The sequence below is a fragment of the Neolamprologus multifasciatus genome, chromosome 5 (assembly GCF_963576455.1).
Source record: "Neolamprologus multifasciatus chromosome 5, fNeoMul1.2, whole genome shotgun sequence".
NCBI classification, from domain to species: domain Eukaryota; kingdom Metazoa; phylum Chordata; class Actinopteri; order Cichliformes; family Cichlidae; genus Neolamprologus; species Neolamprologus multifasciatus.
Genome location: NC_140443.1, coordinates 10,130,134 through 10,140,408, shown reverse-complemented (window position 1 = coordinate 10,140,408; position 10,275 = coordinate 10,130,134). Strand labels below are relative to the sequence as shown.

At 37.8% G+C, this 10,275-nt stretch overlaps 1 protein-coding gene across 1 annotated transcript in view; it reads left to right on the top strand.

Annotated features, from left to right (window-relative positions):
* Nucleotides 1-8,388: 8,388 nt before the first annotated feature.
* The window catches only part of igsf21a (immunoglobin superfamily, member 21a), a 241,972-nt gene continuing 240,085 nt past the window's right edge, over nucleotides 8,389-10,275 (top strand). The window contains exon 1 of the mRNA XM_085160777.1: nucleotides 8,389-8,556. The gene's annotated coding sequence lies outside the window, so the exon portion shown is untranslated. The remainder of the gene's footprint in view (nucleotides 8,557-10,275) is intronic.

Here is a 10,275-nt window from a genome sequence, read left to right as displayed (position 1 = left end):
TTCTTTTGTTATTTTTCCGTGTCTAACAATAGTAAATCTCAACAACTAAGTTAAAATAAAAAGCGCCAAACATAGGAAGTCCAGTTTTTGGTGGGTGCTGTCACACCTAGTTTGTCTACTGGTTCAGATGAGTTGCCAAGTTTGTAAACTTGTAGTTTTTTCAGTGGTTTGGTTTCTTTTCATGCAGAAAAAACTCCAAGTGAACCAAAATGCAGCACTATAAACCGCATGAAAACATTAACTCCACTTATTGGCCATATGCCTGGGGCGAGACCAAAAAAGTAATTGAAGGACGAAGGCGCTGTGTTCTGAACTAGCAAGAAACATTTATTGTAAACATTTGTTTTCCTTTTTACAGTTTGTGTTCTCTGCATATCTACAGTAAAAGTAACTTCCCAGAAGGCAACAAACTTACAGCCGGCTGCCTTTAGCTCAGTTTTGCAGTGTATAGCTGTATTGGTGCAAGGTTGGTTCATGTTCTCACTATAATTGAATTGCTCTGAAGTTGTCACACAACTGCACTGAGATTTGCCACAACCAAATCTGATTACTGGATTCACATTTGTATAAGTAAACTTGACCAAGGAGGAAAACTAATCAGAGTTTGATTTAAATGTATTAAACTGCTCAGGTGAGCAGTGGTTGGTAGTAGCTTGGACTGTCCCAAATGATCAAATCAATTGCAAATCAAATCTTAGACTGGGTTTCATGACCACAAATGTGGAAAAAAACATGATCATAAACATACGTTAAAGAAAATGTCTTAGCTGTGATTTCAACTCTATGTGCAAAGGTGCAGCATCTGGAACTGAAAGATTAAGCCAGAAGTGGCAAAAACTGTGTTTTCTCTATGTGCCTCTGTCTTGTTATGGTGTTGGCAGCAGATCCAAATGCAGGATGCATGAGATTGAATGTAACCTCAAAAGGAAAATTTATAAAAGATTTCTTGATCCAAAACAAAGGCATCAGCCAGGCTAATAATCTAGAAAAAATTTAGAAAAGTAGGAAAGAAAGAAAAACTAACAAGTGCAAGTGGTGCAAGGGAAACACACTACCACGTGGGGAGGACGTGACAAGAAACTGAAGAAAACAGGGCTTAATAACACAAATGAGGTAAATGGGGAGAGAAGACACAGCTGGGGGTAAAATGAGACACAGATGGACAAAATCTAACAAGACAAGGGGAAGCAAAGCTCAACACAACACTTTTAACATAAAATAAAACACTTAGTCACTGTTTAATATAATCCAAAATATCATTTTAAAAAGGGCACAGGAAATCTTAATAACAAAAACCATGACACTTTAGCTTGGCTCCAAAGGAGAAACCAGATTTCTATATTAAAATGCCTAACTTGAGAGCATTAGAAAGCTTATTTACACCCTGGAATAGGGTGAATAATTCAGATGAAAGGAGGTAAGTCCCAATCTATACTCACAGTGAATGTGTTTCGTTATTAAATTCAAATCATTAACACTTCATCTCATTAACTGCCACAGCAGTCTCAGTCATGTTGGCCATTGCTAGCTGCACTCAGTACCACATGAACAGCTGCAAATCACTGGACTGAAATAACTAACACATGAACATCAGCTTGAGCAGTTCCAGGAGTCTTTGCGCTAGCTCTCACCTTGGATAGCTACAATAGTTTCCCCCTTCAAAACAACTTGACCTGCTGTGGAGTAAGAAGTTTGTGTTTCTGTTTTTAGCCCTTTACTTATTAGACCTTTACTTTGCATTAATCAGCAGATGTATGTACTTGTGTGTTGCAGTTGTACAGTTTGTGAATGAAGCTTGCTAACCAAGATTGCTAGCAATGGCTGATAAATTAGCACTCCACTCTTTAATCCTAACACGGTAACTTCTGGGTCTAAAATAAAACATGGCGGTGGCCAATGCTGTGCTGTGAGAAGTCATAGTGGCTATATATATTTTATACTATTACCGTTAGCAAGCATAAATAAGAAACAAAACATTGTGTTTGCAGCATGTGAACAGCGCTTAATTAAAAAGACCCTGTGTGTGGAGTTCTTGTGGAAAAACTAGACCTGAAATTGCAAAACAGCAGGACTATTGTCTATACAGTGTTTTACAAGAAGCATCAAAAGAAGATAAGCTGGGCCATATCATAGCATCTGTGGGAATTCTGGTGTTAATTTCTGCATAAAATGTCATAAATCAACATCACTGCTATAGCAATTCTATGCGTTTATGTTCAACAAGCAAGCCCGGGCACAAGGACAAGAGCTGTGTATTAGTCACCAATGATTCACTGTCTAAAATGGAGCTACTTCAGCAACTTCCGGCAAAGCACAGTACTTTCCAAAATATGCAAGAAATCTCTTCCTACTAAAGGTGTAAAAAAAATAAACTTGTTTGACCACTTGAGACAAAAACACAATTGAATACAAGCAGGCTGTGAAAGAAGAGATACTAACAGCTTGGTGATATGCCATCAAAGAAATGACTCCCGCAATCACTTCGGGAACACTAATTAGAACTCCAAGCAGGAATGGCAAATAGTTTTTGGAAATTACTTATGTGCATTAAAGGAGGGCTTTAGGCAACCAGTTAAAAAGCTTGACCCAAGATGAAACATACCAGGTAAAAAATCTAGCCGTCCATTCTTTGCTGCTTATCCTCATCAGGGTGGGCTGGTGCCTATCTCAGTTAATATAGGGTGAGAAGCGGAGTACACCCTGGACAGGTCGTCAGTCTGTTGCAGGGCTAACACAGAGAGACAGACAACCAATCGCACAATTTACAGAATCATCTAGTTAATTCGAAACTAAAAGTTTTCAGCAGTTTTTTATTTTTCACTTTCACTTACATTTTACATCAGAAACTGCTTAAGGTCCCTTTTGCTTACATTTGATTTTGAATCCTCCTGATTCTCTGAATCGTGAAAATGGAAAACCTACCCAATAAACAAAGATCAAAAAAGTTGACTATTTGATTGTAGCTTGACAAGGAAACATTTATACCTGTACAATCAGCTTGCAGAATTCATGGGTATGCTGCCTGCTTTGGTAACTTCTGTGAATGTGTTACCTCTACCTACAATTCTAATAAAACGAGTTAAATAAAAGCCTCTATGCTTCTTATTGTTTACTTAAATTTTGATTCTAGTGGATTTGTGATGTTCATTGTTGCACCAGAATGTAAATATACAGAAACATCTTGGCTTTAAAGAGCAGGTTAAAGAGGAATAAACATGGGCGGTTTTCTTAACTCTGTCTATCTTCTAACCCAGCGGTCCCCAACCCCAAGGCCGGTCCATGAGTCGTTTGGTACCGGGCTGCGAGAGTTGAGGATCGGGTGTGAAATTTATGGTTTTCAGGGTTTTTACTGTTATTTTTTTGTTTTTATCGTTTTTATCGTTAACTCAGGATCTTTTCCCGTGTGTTATGAATAAATCTTTTTTTTTTTTTTTTGTACTGGTACTGTTTTTTTTTTAAGGTGTCGTGGATAAATAAAAGGCCGGTCCGTGAAAATATTGTCGGACATAAACCGGTCCTTGGCGCAAAAAAGGTTGGGGACCAGCTGATCTAACACATAACTTTCTTTTTTCCACCAAACAAATGGCTAGTCTTTATTGCTTAGTTAGTTATGGTTAACTAGTTGTAGTGTTTTGTATTACCATTAAATGACATTACTGTGCGTTTAGGGTGTTGAAATATTTGCAAGACAATACAATTCAGTTCTATACAAACCAAACCAAAATGGCATTTAGGAATATAGTACCCTTTTGCCTGACTTGAGCTAAAAGCAATAGAAACACATGAAGACAAAATGAAAATGAATGAACCAGTTTTGAACAAGTAAGCTGGGAAACTGCATCTTGTAATGTGCTACTCCATGTCCTTAACGCCTCTTCCCTCATGCATACTGTTCTGGCATCAAGGTATAAATTACATTCAGTAAATGAAACATGGTTTCAGAAGAAAAATCTTGCAGTGGGTGTTTAGCCTCTGAGGCTACAGTTGGAGGCAATGATGATGTAGCAAGGACAGCAGGGGTAAACTTGAAAAAAACAGCAAGAGGTCACAACACATGGAGCCTACACAGCAACTGAAAGCCAAGTTTATGTATTTCATGGGCAGCGGGAGAGCACTCGTGGGCACAAATAGATAAAGAAAGGGACATTGCACCAAATGTGTGATCAGCGTAATAGAAGCCAATTTCATGGGTGGCACAAATTGCATGGCAAAGTATGCTGTGCCACTTTTTCAATAAAAGTTAAAAAACAAACAAACAAAAAAACAACCCGTGAGTATATTTGGTTTGTAAAATTGATGAATGCCAGTCAGTACACAAATTTAAGGCTCTACATACTAAAATGCAATAAGGATGAGGTGGCATGCCCTCCTCATTCAGGGAGAATTACGAGTACACTTAAATAAGGCATCGGAGTTGAACCTATCTTGAATTTTGTACTATTCTGTATTGCATCAAATATGTTTACCTTCAAAAATGGGTTAGGGGTTGTAGTGAAGCTAATATGTCATATTTTGTCATCAGCAGAAGACTGGTGTATGTTGCACTGTGTAGGAGTCTTTTATTTAGTTATTTTTTATGGATTACACTTGACAAAAAAAAAATAAAAAATTTATTTTTATTTGGAGTGTTTGTTTGCTTTACTTCTAAAAATATATAGCTTCAGAACTGAAATGCTTTCATTTTCATATGTCATGTTTTTAGAGGGATTCATAGATGCCCTAGACCTTCTGCACAACAGAGAGATGAAGACCACTTTCATAACAAACTTTATGCAGTAATAAGGGAGAGGCTCCTTGATGCAGCAGCAGTTTCAGAAGATGCAGGCTGAACATTTTTTAGAAATTACGAGTAATGGCTTCAGCAGTGGAGGACCCAAACAGAGGACACAGGAGACCAATCAGACAGCCAGTCAGTGGTCAGTCAGTCAGCAGACAATGCAGGCAGGGGCAGACAAAAGGCAAAGTCTATAAAAAGGCACAAGGTCATTCATGAGGAGCCTTAACAAGGAAACTAACAAAAATGCACGAGGAGAAATTAAACTAGAAACATAGGAACAAAGTCATCAGGCGATCGTGGCTCAAGAGTTGGGAGTTTGCCTTGTAATTGGAAGGTTGCCGGTTCGAGCCCCGGCTTGGACAGTCTTGGTTGTTGTGTCCTTGGGCAAGACACTTCACCCGTTGCCTACTGGTGGTGGTCACAGGGTCCGGTGGCGCCAGTGTCCGGCAGCCTCGCCTCTGTCAGTGCGCCCCAGGGTGGCTGTGGTTACAATGTAGCTGCCATCACCTGTGTGTGAATGGGTGGATGACTGGATGTGTAAAGCGCTTTGGGGTCCATAGGGACTAGTACAGTGCTATACAAATACAGGCCATTTACCATTTACTGAAGTCAAAATGCAGACTATAGAAAGTAACAAGACCTAGAGCTTGTTACTAGAGCTATGACATTATGCTTGGTGTTTATGCTGTAAGTCAAATAAAAATCTAAATTTCCAGTGTCCCTTATATAAACATCCCTTATACAAACTGTTAGACAGTTAAGGTGCAGAATACTGATAACACTCACGTGGTTTAAATGTCTAAAAACTTCACTGCTCTGTTTTTGTTTAGAGCTTGCCACTGACTTCTCGTTTTAAAGGCAAAAATTATATTTGTAAGTATAATGAAGTACACTGAAACCTATACTGAAGCAGCATTCAGAGTCACCAACAAACCTCTCAAAAGATCTTTTCTCTTGAAAAGGATGAAAAGGAAAAAGAAAATGCATCACTTTCTTCTTAAAACGTTCAGGGTGAGGAAAAACATGTCAGTGGTTCTGCTTCTTGAGCTGTTTGTAGTGAATGATAAAATATCAATAGAGCGAATGCATGTGTTTTAATAATAAAAGATAGCAGGTACCTCTGCTCTTCTGCATCTTATCATCCGAGTCTCTGCTTATGAACCAACATAACATTTCCTTTTGTCCTCAATAAAAAACAAATGGAAGCTCATAAAACATAAGAAAACTCATAACCCAGAGAAAATAACACTAGACAAATTGTTTTCGTCAGCAAAAGGGGGTACATCCACAGTCTCCAAAAAACTTGATCCTCCTGACAAGTCAAGAGAACAGTTACAGTGAACAACAAACAAATGAAATACTTTACAACATTTTTAGTTTAATATCCAACATGTAGCGAGACAAAACAACGGGCTTCGACATCTTACAGCTTTAATAGTAAGTCATTGAAAGTACTCTTGTTATTCAGAGGAATCTAAGATATAAAAGGATTGACGTTATCAAGATAAGAAGGGACTGACCACAACAACAAAAACCAAAAAAACAACAGATAAGAGGAAGACACAGAAATATTACTTTCATCTCACCACCTTCTGTATTTGTGAAGGCTATATATCAGTATTGCTATGTTTGCATGGGATATATTACTGCACTATGAAAAATAAATTCCTGTTTCATATTTCTCCAGGCTAAATACTAACTGATGAATACCATGATCGCAACTATTTTTTTCCATCTGTTTTTCTGCATTTGTTGCATTTCTATACTGATCACAATGTGTTAACAAGCAGATAGTTGGGTGTGCCCAGTTGCTGGGACAACAGAATATGTGTATGTCAGCATGTTGCTTGAATAGAACTGGACTCTGACTGTTGTGTCTCGGGCTTTGTGATTAAGTTGTGTACAACTAGCAAAGCCTTCTGTTGGAGGTCACATAAAAGAGCTTGTCACATCTAATTTTGCTACACTGTGTTTATTGGAATGCTTTTGCTGATTGAAGAAACTCAAACTCTGACAGAGGCTGTTGTATTGAGTCTGGGACAGCTTGCCTCTTAATGTAACAGAGAGGGAGTGAGATAGACTGTGGAATCACTGGAATATCTAAGAAGTGAAAAAAAAAGCTGCTTAAATGTATAAAAAGTTCCCGATGGTAAATTGTACAGTTATGAAATTGCCAGGAATCCTGCTTATAAAAGCAAAAACGAAAAGGTTTAGACACTCAGTAGTTTTCCTTTACCGATAACTTAATCGGTTTCAGAAAATGCCTAAAACCAGTCCATGTTTGTGTATGAATACCATTTGCCTTCAATAGCAGTGCCAGTTTGGACTTTGGACTAAATCTTGTCTGTATTTGGTGCATTGCTTCAAACATCTTGGAGATGCTGTATTGAAAAAAATTGAGAGTGTCTCACTTGCTTTGCAGACTGACTTAATGATTCTGAGAAAAGGTTTTTGTATGGATTTTAGTTTGGGCCACATCATATGTTGCAGAACCTTTTCTTCTTCTCACTGCTGAAGATACTGTTCTTCTTTGTTCTGGCAAGTGACTATGGACTAGTCAGACACCATTGGTTGGGTATCTTCAGTAATGCAACTTCCAGATTTGAATGCCCATTTTGGAAGTGGAACTGAAAATCTTTGTGAATTTATGGTCCAGCCAAATATTGAAAGCCCATTTTCACACCCTTGAGTGGAAAATCGTTTCATCATAGTGTTTTAGTTGTCTTAACTCTCACATTTTTTTGTGTTAAAAGCACAACTCAGAGACTCTCACAACACATTCAAGCAAGTGGGAAAACACAACTAAACTCCTAAGATAAATTGCCAAGTAAGACAAGAGGATACTTAACTAATTGAGCTAAAAATGAGATACCATTGCCTCACTGCTCAAGTGAAGAGTAACTTTACACAGCTATTTTTATGTATGCTTGTTGTATTGGAAATGACTCATGATGATATAAGAAATATGCCTGTATGGACTTTGGGCTCTCTGTGCTCTTTCACCACATTTTGCTGTGGTAGCTGTCAGTCTTGTGGTTGCTCTGCACCTATTGATTTTATTTCTGTATGTGGTGGTTCTCAAGCCCTTCTGTTGTAAAGTTGTTCCAAAAGGTCATACCCTCTTCAAGATATATAGAATCTGAACACATCACCCAGTCAGAAAACAAACCATTTCACTTTCAGTACGGCTGGAAAGTTACAGACTTTTCACCCAAGCCTCTTTTCACCAGACGTGCATATATTTTACATTGTTTTGATGTGTATTTATCTGCACTATTTATTTGCACTTGTATTTGTTATGGTACTGACAGTCCCTCTAGCAACCTCGTCACTCTATTAATTGCTTGGCTGTTTATGTACAGTATGTTGCTTGCACTGACTCATCACTCTTTTGCAGACTTTATAGGTCAGAAAGAATTACATGAGGAGAAATGAGCCATGCATTTCTGTGCCATCTGCAGTACGGAGTGACAAAGTTTGGGAGGGGTGATGGTAGTGCAAACAAGCATTATATAATGCGAGACTCCAGAGGAGAATCAATATGCTCACTGGAACCAATGATTGACTTAATAGCACATGCAAACCAGAGAGCAAATGTCTGCACAGTTTGTTATAGATGTTCTGTGCTGATATGATGTTGGTGCCCTGCTCTTTAGTTTAGCACATTTCCTGCTCATAGAATACTCACTCAACTCTCTCCCATTTGGGTTGGAATAATATTTTTGAGGTGAGATACTCCCCTATTCTTTTATACCTGTCAAGCTACAATAGGTGTCAAAGTAAGTTTTTTTTTTTTTTTTTTTACTGTATTTAACATTATTTGTGTGTAACTGAATGTGGTTTCTTTTATACTGCATATGCTTTGTTTAGTCTGGAGAGAGGCATCGCAGTTTATATGATATGTACTTTGTGTTTGTCCTTACTTAACCAAACATAAAAAGAAATGTCACACACTTAAATTTTGGCTTTATTCAACGGTTTTATAGCGTAATGAAGTTCTGCATTTTATTGCAGTTCCACTTAGTAAAAATTTTAATGTTTATGAGTAAATGTTTGGGTAAAATAAAATAAAATGTGCTGCACTTTCATTTAGACTCTTTAGTTAAACAAAAAGCAAGTGCTGAGAGACAAGACCAAAATCTGCACACAGGTCATAACACCGACAAAACCTGTCTGTAGGGGGAAGTTTCCTCAGATGTTCAGTCTGTGGTGCAGTTAAATTACTCCCCAAATTAATATATTTTTTAAGTTTATTTTTTAAGTTAACTGACATTAGATTATCTGACATTTGAAAAAAATAAAAAAAAAGTAAAGCTGAAATAGGTCAACTGAAATAATAACAATTTTCCTTTCATGAAAAATACAGAGTTCATTTTTCAAAGCGCTTTAGTTTGTGTTAAAAGTTAATATATTTAACTATAAACTCTGCAATGAGAAGGACCTGTCAGTCTGCCCTTAACTGACAGCACTATGGGCATTCTGCTTCTATCTTTACAGAAATTAAAACCATGCCCAGACAAAGCAGCTTTACACCAAATGTGTGCTATAATTGCTTTTTAGGGATAAAATGAATGCAACTCTTTTTAACAAAACGAATCTCCTTAGTTATGGCTGCACTTTAGAAAATTTTAATGGATAATACAACCCTCCTGGGATGTTAACTCCAGGCAAGCAATTCAGCAAACCCACAAAGTCAGAGGAGAACAGACTTCAAGTGCATTTAAAGGTAAATTTAGGGGTCATTTCCTGCTCTGTATGGCCCTCTGTATGTGAAACTTGAGGCACAGAGGATGTTATGGCAAGTGATATATCCAATGGCAATTCTAGAGACTGCTGGGGCCCTAGGCAAAAGTTCATGGGAGGGCCTTCAACCATAGTTCATTCCTGTTATGTTATGAATAATAAACTAAATAAATCATAATTTAAGTAATTTTTTTGTTATTGTTGGGTCAACTGAAACAATAAAAAGAAATATTTTAAAAGGAATATGTCGAGTGCAATAGATATGCATGTAATCAATTAAAAGTGTAATTCTCAACTTATAGTTAGCATTATTGGCATTTGGAGGATTTTCTACCATTTACCTGATGCCAGTTTGCAGGGGCACCATAATCAGCAGAGAAGTCAAGACCTCACTCTCCCCAGCTGTGAGCAGCTTTAGTGTGAGCTGGAGGACACCATCTGATGAAACCAAAGAATAACATAATGTGCAAACAGTCGAGATCCACCAGCCACTTTGACACTAAGGTCCGCCTAGAATTCTGTCTTAAAAATTATGAACAGAATTAGGAAATGAAGGCAACTCACCAGGAATGAGTCCAAATTATTGCTGGTAATGCAGAATAAGCTCTTGCTGCAGTTGCTGCAGGGACCAAATGACTCATTACAACAAGTCTTGGGAAGGCTGTGGAGTGTAATTGGAGCTCAAAGTCCAGTTCCCCTTCTTAAAGATGAAATCCACTACCCCAGTCTGCCAGGCAAAAGCATTACCTTCACTG